This window comes from Natrix helvetica (assembly GCF_964273705.1).
Source record: "Natrix helvetica genome assembly, chromosome: W".
NCBI classification, from domain to species: domain Eukaryota; kingdom Metazoa; phylum Chordata; class Lepidosauria; order Squamata; family Natricidae; genus Natrix; species Natrix helvetica.
In genome coordinates this window covers 63,564,972-63,578,085 of record NC_138555.1, presented here as the reverse complement: position 1 = coordinate 63,578,085, position 13,114 = coordinate 63,564,972, and the positions used below count along the sequence as shown (strand labels likewise).

The window sequence follows — 13,114 nt, the reverse complement described above, 5'->3', positions numbered from 1 at the left end:
AACACAGACCAAGGGATTTCTAGATCCCTGATCAAAATTTTACTGGGCTTGGTATTTGTTAGCTGGGAAGCAGACAATTTAGTCCTTTACAAAGAATGCAGTGAGTATGGACGTTGGTTATTTATGTATAACCCTCATACAGGTACATCAATCTCTTCATTATTGCACAATGTCACCCAAGTCTTAACTTTTATGACTATAACATGTATGCACATGAAATATTACTTACTATTAAGCAGATACCAAGAATGTAATGAGTCAGAGAAAAAAGTGTGTATCATGAATGAAGGTAAATATACGTGTCCCAGGATAATGTTGCAGGATCCATTCTGGGTGGGTCACCGGGACCAGAGGTTTAGTCTTCTGAACTTTCGGACTCATGCTGGAGACCATCCGCAGGGAACTTCTCTCTAATGGAATGTCTAACATTCCAACAGAATGTTCCCTGAGGATGGACTCCAGCACGAGTCTGAAAGCTCAGAAGATTAAACTTCTGGTCCCGATGACCGACCCAGACTGGATCCTGCAAGTGTGTAACTGTTTCTGGAACATGTGGGAACAGCTGTATCAGATGACATCCCCCCATACAAAGATAATTGCTCATTCTCTGTAAATGTTCTTTTGAAAAGGGTAATTTTTATGTACTCTTTCCCCATCTTTCAGCCTGCTATATCTACAGCAAATTTCTCCAACATGGTTCCCTCCAGGTGCACTGGACTAAATTTTCCATCCAACATCGCCAATAACTTGGGAAATCTAGAAATGTATAGATTAATCCTTTTGGTAGGCACATTCTGGCTAAAAGCTATTTACACAACATTTCTAAAGTGAGCTCTTTAAAGGTTAAAGATATACTGTACATTTAAAAACTGACACTTCAAGCCTCTGAAACAAGATGAAATAAATGTTAAATATAAAATAATATTCAGTCCAATTACAAAGTAACTATGTGGGTAGAAAATGAGCCTCACTCCAAAACCCAAGAGGAAAATGTGTGTCCTACCAAACAGGCTATTCTTTTGTTCTCTGTCCAATGGTGAAGAACTTAAAGATTCCCAAAATGTCCAACAGAAGAAGCCTGGCAGAGATTCCTGAGCAAGAAAACTTCCTTGCCAGCAGCTGACATTAATAGCAAGGATTGCAGTTACAGCCTTAGATGTCACAGAATTGGTATCTTTCATGTCCGGCTCATTCAAAATATCTTCATGAGTATCTTTGACTGCATTTTCCCCCCATTAAGGAAGGTCCAATCACAATTCAGAATCCAATATCTTAATCCATGAATACATTCTGGAAAATATCAGCTCCTCTCTAGTTAATTACACTTCAGAAATCCAGCATTTTCCATATTTGCTCCTCAGAAAAATCCATAGAAGTTAATCTGCAGCACAAGTTAGAGAAACCAGCTTGTTGCACCCTTCATCGTACAGTGCAGCTTCAGAACAGGAATACCCAATAAACTTTACAGGTAACAAAGTGGGTCATTCCATGTCAAGTGGTCTGGGGGGGTCCCTGCTCGACCATCACAGATTCCGATGAAATTTGGTGTGAACATGCACACACGTCCCCAATGAACATTGGTAAAGTGTTACATTTGCCGATGCAATACTTGTGGAGATATAGTCATTTGTTTGACACCATACTGCAGCCTTCTACAGTATGACTCTGAGGGTTCAGCAACTTTGAAACATAGTATCTCTGGCAATATTTTGTTGAGAAAAACAAAGCTTGGCCATCTTGTACAACATGTTGTGCTCTACTAAACAAAATAATAAAAACATTCTCATGAGCAATCTCCATCTAGATAATGTGGAGCAAAGTTGGCTGAAAATATTGTGGCTTGAAAAAAGGTTAAAGTTTGGCTTTTTACATCTCTGGAAGGAAAGGTATGAGAAACGTGAAACTTTGTGCGCAATAACTTAGCAACACAAAGTTTTTGAATATAAAATTTCATTCTCCTACTGCTTTCCAATAGTTTACAAATTGAGTGTAAAGCTGACAGTTTTTGTAAAAACACCAAAAACAGAGTATTTTCAGCCCACTTTTACAAAAAAGACCTTCCGGAAACTCTGTTAAATCATTCTCATTAGAAAGAGCATGTTTCAACCCCCCTAAAAAAGTAGGGTTGGTGTTTCATTGCTGATGTATAAAGCCCTAAAAATAGGGACATAGGTGAGGATGTTGCTATGGCAACGTCATGTACCTCAACATGCATTCTTTTATATTGTGCCGTTGTTATTTCATTTATGCTGCAGTTTCAAGTGTGTAATTCATTTCTTGCATGCTATATGAATCTGTTAGTCTTCTAGCGGTGCTTCTATTTATTTATTTATTTATTTATTTATTTCTTAGATTTTTAGACCGCCCCTCTCCCAAAAAGGGACTCGTTCTAGACTAATGACAGCGGTTAAATGTGCAGTAAGTACTTTAGTGACGCCACACATTAACATGTTGCGGCTGTAGGATTCTGAACTTTACAGATGTAGTTGTCATATTTCTGTCATAACATTAGAACCTTATATAACTTCTGTGTTTCAGATTTTGCAGTAATACACTTTATATTATTGCAAATTTCCATAATATGTGAAATGGATGTTGACGAGTCAACTGGCAATCCTACTTCGCCCAAATGCGTTGTTGGAGAAAAATTGTTGTCAACTTGGTTCATTTTATTCTAACGAAATTGGGTTGCAATTATGTGTACAGTTTGTCCGCTGAAGAAAAAATACTCATCGAACCTATGGCATATTTGCTGGCACCCCAGCTGTCAGCTCCGGCGTGCCGGCCAGCTGATTTTTCGCCCTTCCGGAGGGCCGGGGGAGGCTGTTTTCACCCTCCCCAGGCTTTAGGGAAGCCTCCGGAGGCTAGGGAGGGCGAAAAACGGCCCAACAGGCCAACCAGAAGTTCATTCCCAAACAATCCATTTCCGGCTTCCGGGGGGGCGGGTGAGGCCATTTTGACCCTCCCCAGGCTTCAGAAAGGTCTCCGGAGCCTGGGGAGGGGTCATGCGTACATGCGCAGGTGGGTGGGGAGGATTTAATTGGTGTTGGCACACACACGCGTGTGCACAATTTTGGCACACCATAAGAAAAAGGTTCGCCATCAGAGATATATAACCTCACCAAAACAGGAATTAAAGTGTAAAAAATAAAGAGAAGCATTGGATATTCTGGAAAGCACTTCCACTTTTCACTTATATCTGAAAAGGAACTTATAATAAAGGAGGAAAGATGTAAAAGTTCTGTCAATGGGCGAAGTTTCCATAACTCTTTTTTCAGACATTACAAAGCATGCAATTTATTTATCCTGGTGTCAAATGATTCTAAAATTTGCAATGTCTAAATAAAGAAATCCAGCTTATTAAATATGTTTTGTATTTGTCAGCTTACAGCGCACTATGGAAACTATGCAAAACTGAGGTGAACCCACTCACAATTCTTCTCTTTGAAATTTCAATTTCAACTTCTGCTACCCAGAAGGGTACATGAGCTCAGGCACAAGACTATCATTTGGCTCAAAAATAAGAATTTTCTACATTTGTTTTTCTTAATGTGAAAATCCAGAGGAAATTCTCTGCCACACAGTATCACCTTTACAAAAAAATATAAGACTTTACAACCTAAATATTTTTATAAAATAGTATCCCATTCATAGAGAAATTAGAATTATGCGCTATTTTACCAGAACTCTGATAGTATAAGTTGTCTAGCTCTTTATTTTGATCCGCCTACCAAGGGTGGAGATAAACAAACCAGGAAACCGTATTAGTAGTTAGTCTACTCTTTCCTTGGATCCAAAATCCCTGGTTTGAAATTCTTTCAAAAAGCAAGAATCTTAAGACAAAACAATAAATCTTAACTTACAATTTTAGCTTGTTAAGAGATCAATAATCTAGAAATTCTGATTGAGACAAAACACTAATTAAAACGGCCATTTCCTGTTATTTAGCAATTCATATTTGCAATAATTTGCATAGGGAACAGACGAGGAGCCAGATTCCAGCAATGCTGTTTATTCAAGATAAGAGCAGACTATAAACCAACATCCAGCTTCTGGCTGACAGCTCCTTTTAAGGGAAGCTGTTAGCCATTAACCAATAATTTTAAAATATGTCTCACACTTGCACGGCATGTAGGAAAAGCCTCTGCTCGTGCCCGCATGGACATAACACCAATTCCCACCCGCGGGATGTTCCTTTAATTTCATACTACACAAACATAATCGTCCAGATACATTTGTCTTTGGCAGCTTCATGTCGACTTGCGGCTCTCCTGCATTTCTATCGGGGCCCCACCCGTCGACCGCATTCTCGATGCTTCTTCAACTACATCAGATGGATACTAATGCTCTCTGGGGCCTCCACCTGGGCATATTCCTCAGATGGAGACGAAGAAGAGAGAGACGGACTACACGACAGTAAACCCTCAATAATAGGCGTTTCATTCTGCACTGGACTCAGCCCTTCCGATACCATTTCACTGAATTGTCGTCCCTCTCGCTCTTCTGGATTCCCACCCCGGTTCGCTTTTTCCAGCTCCCTAGCAGCTGTCCCCAATGCACGGCTCCGAAGCTGGTCAATATGTCGGTGCCACTGTCGTCCATCCTCGAGCTCCACCCGATATGAACGGGGACCTGTGACTTCTGTGATATGTGCTGGCACCCATAGAGGTTGACCAGTATAATTTCGGGCATACACTCGGTCACCTTGCTCAAATGTTCTCACTGTATTTTCCCAGTCTGAAAGGGTTTCTATCGAATAATCTGGATGTATTCTGTCTAAATTCTTTCTCAAGCGGCGGCCCATAAGTAATTCGGCTGGGCTCCTACCAGTGGCTACGAAATGAGTGACGTGTTGGTTGAACAAATACTTACTAAGATTCTCCTGATGGTCCCTGGGGCCCATTCGAGTCAACACCTCTTTTGTCATTCGCACCATTCGTTCCGCCTGCCCATTACTCACAGGGTGAAATGGAGTGGCCTTGATTTGCTAGGAATACCTTGAATGCAGTTGCCGTAAATTGAGGCCTATTGTCCGATACCAACATGTCCACCAACCCATGTGTTGCAAACATTTTGTTTGGAACCCTGGTAATGGCGTCTGTCGTAGTTGACCTCATCATGGCCACCTTCAGTCATTTAGAATACGCATCGATGACAATTAGAAATGACATTCCATTTATTGGCCCCGCAAAATCGATGTGAATTCTAGACCAGGGGCCTTTTGGTGTTACCCAGTCCCGTGGTGGCGCTGAAGGAGGTGCTGGTCTCAATTCCTGGCATGCTTGCCGCAATGCTACCCACTCCGCGATATCTCTATCTAGATTTGGCCACCACACATAACTACGAGCCAACGCCTTCTTCCTTACGATCCCGGGGTGGCCTTCATGTAGTCTCTAGCAGTGATTTCCTTAGCCTTGAGGGTATCATTACGTGGTTCCCCCACAACAGGCAACTCTTGCACAGAAAGTTCATACTGCCTTGCACGGAATGGCTTAAACTCTACACTTCCTGTCTCTTTAGGCCATCCCCTCCACACACAGTTTCATACTTGCATGATCTTTTGATCTTTTCTCGACTGGTTTGCTACTTTCGCAGCTATAACAGGTTTGGACGGCATAGTCTCTATCAGCAATACCGATGCTGCTGGAGCTGGATCCTTCACTAGATTTGGTAGCGGACAACGGCTTAGGCCATCAGCATGGCCCAGCTCCGTTGATGTATAAGTTGATAGTTATATGCTGCTAAAAACTCCATCCAGCGCGTCATCCTTGGGGACAGGACCTACGGTGTTTGCCGGTCCCCCGCAATTAGTCTCAGCAATGGCTCATGATCTGTGACTAAATCGAATTTCCTTCCATAAACATTTGTGGAATCTCTAAATACCAGCAACCGCAGCCAATGGCTCTTTATCAAGTTGGCTGTAGTTCCTCTCAGCTGATGATAGCGTCCTAGAAAAGAACGCCATTGGAGCTTTGTGATTGTCTGGAAGGTGATGACTTAAAACTCCCCCAACTCCAAATGGGGATGCATCACACGTCAGGACTAACGGCAGGTGTTCACTATATTGGATTAGAACACTGTCCGAGGAAATTAATTTCTTCACCCCCACAAATGCGGCTGCTTCTCTGCGCCCCCAAACCCATGGCACCTTTTTTCCTAACAGCCGGTGTAGTGGTTTGGCTACAGATGCCTTCTGTCACAAAAGCACACTATAGAAATTGAGGAGTCCCAAGAAGGCCTGGAGTTCCATCTTATTCTTTGGTGTTAGTGCAGCATGTATTGTTTGTACTTTCTCTTTGGTAGGGTGCAATCCAGACGCATCAACTAAGTAACCCAGAAACTCGACTTGATTTACTGCTACTTTACACTTTTCTTCATTTACCTTTAGCCCTGCCTCTTGGAATCTTTGTAACACTAGTCACAGTCGTTCAAATAGTTCAGGTTTACTAGCAGCAGATATGAGCACATCATCAAAGTAGGGGACAACCCCAGGGATGCCGTGTAACAACCATTCCATCAGGCTTTGGAACAAACCCGGGGCCACGCTTACCCCAAACTGTAGGCGACAACAATGGACTGCCCCCCGATGTGTTATAATAGTTTGGGCTTCAGCAGTGGCATCGTCCACAGGGAGCTGTTTGTAAGCTTGGGCCAGATTTAACTTTGTGAAGATCTTACCCTCCTCCAGCAAATGTAACAAGTGCTGTAACAGATATGCATTCTGTTGAAGAGCCCTATTCAGAGTACATTTATAATCCGCACAATCCGGACCGCCCTGTCTGGTTTCACTGGCATCACAATACGTGTTTCCCACTTGGTGTGGTCCACCGGTTCCAGTATGCCTTGTTAATCAATTTATCCAGTTGTTCGTCAACCTTGGGCTTTAATGCAAATGGCACCCTCCTTGGTTTCATTCTTATTGGTGCCACTTTAGGGTCCAAACTGAAGGATATCAGGGTACCCCTATATTCTCCCAACTTCCCGTTGAACATGTAGGCAAACTCTTTACTCAACTCTCTGACAGTCTCCCCCAGGATTTTGTGAACTCCAGTAATGCCTAACCCCAAGACCGCAAACCAATCCAGTCCCAGGAGGTTAGGCAGTGAGCTTTCTACGACAACCAATTTAAGTGGTCCGGAGAAATCTTTATATTCTACGTGGAACATTCCACTTCCTTTGATGGGGATGTTATTTCCCTGATAATCTCTCAAACAGATACAGCTTCACGTAAGCTTCCACTTGGCTGTGTGTGGCACCAATCTCTGTAGGGTCTGCCAGGATACAATTGTTGTTGCCCACCCCGTATCCACTTCCATCTGTCAGGGCGATCCCACAATATGGACAGTAATGTAAATTTTACTACTTCCCGGAATCCCAGTTTGACCTCTCTAAATGACAGGTGTCCATATTAATAGTAAAACACTCATCCTTGGGGATTCTCAATCTCGGTGGGCCCCGCTTCCCTCCAACATTATGACTTGGAGTCTGTCCTGTTGAGGTAGCAAGCAACGTGGCATGGCAAACTTGCTAGATGACCCTTCTTCCCACACCGTCTGCAAATGGTATTTTTATGGTGACACGTAGCTCTCAGGTGGTTTCCGCCGCAACCTATGCACGAGGAAAATCCTTGGTCAATCTGCGATCCTTGTTGGTCGCCCTCAACCAATGGACATCATCGTGATTATCATCCTCATCTTCAGTGTCCCCCCACAATTCTGCCTCTCCCCGACGGACAGCTGCCCCCCTTCTAGCCGCCTGGGGGCTGCCTGACTTCTGTATCTCTTCCTTTGATCTATTTGACGATTCAGCGGCTTGAGCGTCATCTACTGCTGTGTGTAGCGTTGTCAGTTTTGCCAGTAATCGTCTCTGTAACTGAACATCCCAAACTCCACAGACCAATCAGTCTCAAAGGGCTTTGTCTACATTGCTAAATTTGCAGTACATAGCTGCCTTCCAGAGGGCCGTCATATAACAGCTGATAGACTCACCCTCTGCCTGGTTCCTATGGTAAAAAGCCTGTCTTCTAGCAATGCAAGATGGTCAGGGGGCGTAATGTTCCCGCAATTTACCCAATAATATGTCCCAAGGAACTGTCTGAAGGGGTTGGGGCGCAATGAGGGCCCTTGCTGTCTCAAACACTTCTTTTCCACAAGTGCTCAAGAAAAGCGCTCATTTGCGATTATCTGTGATATTTGTATAGTCATTAGCTTCCAATATACAGTCAAAAAGGATTAAGTACAAATCCCACGTCTGTGTTTCAGAATCAAATGGTGCAAACTGTGGTGGGTTAGCCATTATCTTTCCAAAACAACACAGTCGCCACTCACGCGTGCCTCTTAATCTCTGCAACCTCTTAATTAGCAGTTTTCAGCATTGGCTCCGAGCCCAGGAATCCCACCTTCGTCGCTAATGCAATGTTGTGCATGGGGAACAGATGAGGAGCCAGATTCCAGCAATACTGTTTATTCAAGATAAGAGCAGACTATAAACCAACATCCAGCTTCCAGCTCCTTTTAAGGGAAGCTGTCAGCCATTAACCAATAATTTTAAAATATATCCCACACTTGCACGACAGTAGGAAAAGCCTCTGCTCATGCCTGCGTGGACATAACAATATTAGCATGGTGAACTAATCATTTGCACTTGGGCATAATTGTACCAACATGCGTTTTTGATCCCAATATGCCAAAATTCTGTCTAAGGGAATATGTGATAAGAAATATCTCCAGGGAAAGAATGGTTGTGGGCTGCTGATAAAACAAAAATTAGTACATTAAAAAAACAAAGGTAAATCAGTAACTTTGAGGAATTTATTTTCAAAGGTGCACAAAACTCACAATAACAACAAAATAGCTAACCATAGGTTAGAGCCATGATGGCGATCCTATGGCACGTGTGCCACAAGTGGCACACAGAGCCATTTGTTAGGGCACGCGAGGCATTGCCCTGTCAGCTCCAGCGTGCAAACGCGCGCTGGCCAACTGACATTCGCCTTCATTTTCAGCCGTTTTTCACCCTCCGGAGGCTTCAGGGAAGCGTCCTGAAGGCTCTGGAGGGCGAAAAATGGCCCTACGGACAAACCGGAAGTCCGTTCCCGAACTTCCGGTTTGCACGTTGGGTTCTTTCTTCGCCCTCCGGAGGCTTCAGGGAAGCCTCCTGAAGGCCTCTTGGGGAGGGGGGGGCGTTTTCACCGTCCCCAAGCTCCTAGAAAGCGTCTGGTGCCTGAGGAGGGTGAAAAACAGGTCCATCACGCACCAAAAGCGGGGGGAGGGTGGGGGGTCACACATAGAATGGGTGTGGGCACACCCACACACAACCCCCCTGCACTCCCCCCGCTTTTAGCACACGATGGGGCAAAGGTTAGCCATCACAAGTGCACAAGAAATCTGAAAAGACTCCAGCAGCCAGCAGACTTGTAAATTGTATGTTTCTTTCTAGACAATAAAACAATGCTGTCATTAAAATAGATGTAAGCAACACTGGCACAAGCCTTACATAGCTTGCAAAAAGTTACTCATTTTGACAAAAACATGATACACATAATCATCCCTAAAATAAAGATATTTAAAATGAATTTTTACTGGGTGTAAACTCCTGTTGTCTCAGGAGACAAAACTGTTATACGCGGCTTTCTTTCCAATCTTTAATGTGAGCACCATGTCTCAACACCATGCAACTCTCTCGAGTAAAAAAAAAAACTCTAGATCTCTCCAAGGTCAAGGAATATAATCCATAAAGAAAGAAGCCTTAAAACCTAATGCTTTTCAACAATGGTTCTTGATAAAATAATGGCTAGTCATCTTAGAATATGGGCACAATTATATACAAAGCCTAGATAACTGAAGAAGTCCTATTTCAGTTAGTATAAGATACCAGCACTCATCTTACTAGGACAGTGGAGAAGAGACCATCCATTTCTATTTTGGAAAAAGTAACCACTTTTTCATATCCTGTTACACACAAATACTATCTCTAAACAGCATTTTATTGCTCTAATGCTTCATATATGGAAGTGAGAATTAAATATTAAACAGTTTTTAAACATTAAAATTGAAACCAACAAAAGCTAAGTATCTAAATAATGACTATATGAATGAATGAAAGTTGGATTTCTTTGCCCATGGACCTGGCTTTCTTTTATAAATATTATACTGTTATCTGCTAAATAATTTGGGACTGGGAAATTTACACATTAAGCCCAACTTTTCTTCATAATTAAGCTAGCTTCTTTAAATAGCAGTATGAATATGACCATCATCATTCTGAAACAACAAAATTTAATGGTTTTTAAGGAACCCAAGAGGGTCCTCCCCATTCTTACATACCTCACTGATGCTAACTTCCCAAAATCTGTCATTATAGGAATATCTAAGGGCATATAATAGCTCTGATACATTAAAAACAGTACAGGAGTTAAGGCCTCTGACTAATCCAAAGAGGAAAGAAGTCTAAGAGACTAGACAGATGATTTCCTAGGTTCCCTGATCCTGAGGTTCCAAAGGAAAGAAAATCTGAGAGGGTGAGGAACCCTAGTGGAATTTTAAGGGAGGGCTGACTATACATGGAGGACCTGAGATGAAAAACTCATCCTTTTCCCCCCTGCAGGAAGATGTTAGGCCCAGACCTCAAGCTCTGGAAAACAGAACTCTTCATCTGTTGCCTAGCAAAACCTTCAAAGAGGGGGAAAAAACATAAAGAGGAAACAGAATATGTTTCCCAACCGAGACAATACGATTTCTGACTTATTTGGAAGGACAATTATAGGAGAAAGAAGAGCAGAAAGAAAATCAGATTTTATATATTTATTTATTTATTAGAATTTGTCAAACAAAAACGAGATCGTTTGCCTTAACTGGTGCAATACAACCTCTTTTGTTCTGTAAACATTTCCTTCTCTCCCCATTGCCCGGCCTTCTCATCCCACAAAAATACCCTTCTCCCCCCACCCACTCTCCCCTTATCTGCGTGCTTGGGTCTCACCTGTAAGTCTCTGCAGCTTCCCCTTGCGGCTCCAGCTCCAAGATATTGGGGGTGGGGAGAGTACCCCCAACTACCTCCTCTTTCCCTACTCCCTCCAATCAAGAAAGAGGGTTTAGAGGGAGCTGTCAGTGGTTCCCCTGGAAAAGGAAGGCCTCTGGGTGGGAAACATACGGTATCTACAACAGCCCCCCTCCAAGCCTCTCCTTCCCTCCCTCTTGCATGGGTAGGAAAAAATTGTCCTGCAGAAGTGAAGATATGCAAGTGGCTGGGTAACCGGGAACGCGATTGAGGCAGCCCTGTAAAAGGATGCAACAAGAGTCTAGGGCCCTTCTGCAATGGCTGTAATTCAGGGGTAGGGAGAGAAAAATCCCAAATTAGAAGGGGGGGAGGTCGGAGGGGGGGAGAATACAATCGCTATCAGCCCAGTAGCTCGGTTTGCAAGAGACCAAGGGATGGGCTGCGAGGGAAAGGCGGCATGGGCTTCATAGGAGGCTGCAGTCCCTTCCAGCTGTTGGCAGCTGCCTACAGATGAGGTATAAGGGACCTACAAATAACTGGCGAGGAGAATTGCAAGACCCTGCAAAGGAGATTGACAGAGGTCTTGAAGGGAAACCGGAGGCCGGGGCGCGGGAACAAAAAGGAATGAGAGGTCAGGTGGGTGGGGATGGAATGGTCCCTGTAAAAGGCAAAGAGATCCTTTCAGATCCAGGGAATTGGAGGGCGGGGATGGAAGAATGGGAAAAGGGAGGGAGTCTCTACAGGGGAGGGTGCTGTGGGGGTGGGGGGCCTGACTCTATCCGGGCCCCCCTCCCCTCTCTTGCCTCTCCGGGTTCCTCCGTCTGCTCCCTCCCTCTCACGCACTCCAGTTGTCCCCAAATCTAAGATGGCGCCCAAGGCAGGAGCAAGACCGGAACCAAGGCAGAGAAAACGTCAGGCGTATGTGTACAGGGAAGGGGGCGCCGAGGAAGAGCACACATGCGCGATGCGTCAGGGGCGTGAGCCCATGAAAACTCGCATGCGCCACAGTCGGGAATAAGCGACGAACATCGTGCCGAACTTAAACCAGCCTGGTGCGTAAAACGTTTGGTTGGGGCACTGTGCGCATGCGTCCCGCTCGGGTTATTCTTGAGAAAAAGGTGAGTAGCGCGAACTGAGGGGTGAGGAGCGTGCCGTGAGCAAGCACGGCACTACTAAATAGAACGCAACGTACGCGCAGTAAAAGAGGGAAGGCGTAAGGCCGGACTTCGTTGGATTTTCTTTAGCGTTAATGGGCGGGGACACGTTTACACTGACAATATGTAAAGCGAGGGGAAGGATCTTGAAATTTGCCCTAAGAATGGAATTGGACGAGGAACACCAGGAAGGGCAAGTGCAAATAAGATCGACATCTTGGTTGGCTGGGGGGGGGGGGAGATAACAGCCCTTCAATGAAAGAAGTCAGATTGGGACGCCCGCGTGCCCTCAGGTGTGCTTTGATTGGGGCAATATGGGAGGGCGTGGGATTTGATTGGTAGGCCGAGGTTAAGGGCGGAGCTTCCATCGCTCAACTGTTACTAGGGCAAGATTTAGAAAGACGTTGGTTGGCGCGCGCCGGCAGAAAAGTGGCGGGGACGAACGACGGGAGGGGGGGGGTGGAGCAATGACAGCTGTTCAAAGGGGAAATAAAGGCCGCACTGGGCGACAGTTAAACCGTTACTGCAGGGGGCTTGGGTGTATGCGCGCCCTGGAGCTCGCGCCTCCCCGTCATGGGAGTCGCAATTTCTTCTAGTCTTCTCAGCGCCCTTATTCCCCTCACCTCATGTGCAGTTCTAACGCCGGCGTCATTCAGGCCTGTCCTGGACGGGTCTCTTCCTTTCTTGTCAACACGAGGTGAAGTTAGGCCACTCGCTCTTCTTGACGCTTAAATATCAAATTCCAAGCGGCTGGCGGAAAGGCGGTAGAGAACGTTAACAATCGCACATTGGGTTAGATGACGGGAAGCCACCAGTTTTGAAAGAAGCGCGTCACCCTTCCTTTCCCCCCACTCCCGCCTCGCCGAATCACATGTATTGGCCTAGCTAATTCCGCCGAGGCCGGACTGCAACGGCCGATTTGGGATTGTTTGTCCCGATGACGTTGACCCGGATTGCCTGGG

At 44.8% G+C, this 13,114-nt stretch overlaps 1 protein-coding gene across 1 annotated transcript in view; it reads right to left on the bottom strand.

Annotated features, from left to right (window-relative positions):
- LOC309400791 (serine/threonine-protein kinase TAO2-like) overlaps positions 1-11,903 on the bottom strand; it is a 140,753-nt gene extending 128,850 nt beyond the window's left edge. The window contains exon 1 of the mRNA XM_081969458.1: positions 10,981-11,903. The gene's annotated coding sequence lies outside the window, so the exon portion shown is untranslated. The remainder of the gene's footprint in view (positions 1-10,980) is intronic.
- Between the last annotated feature and the right edge of the window lie 1,211 nt (positions 11,904-13,114).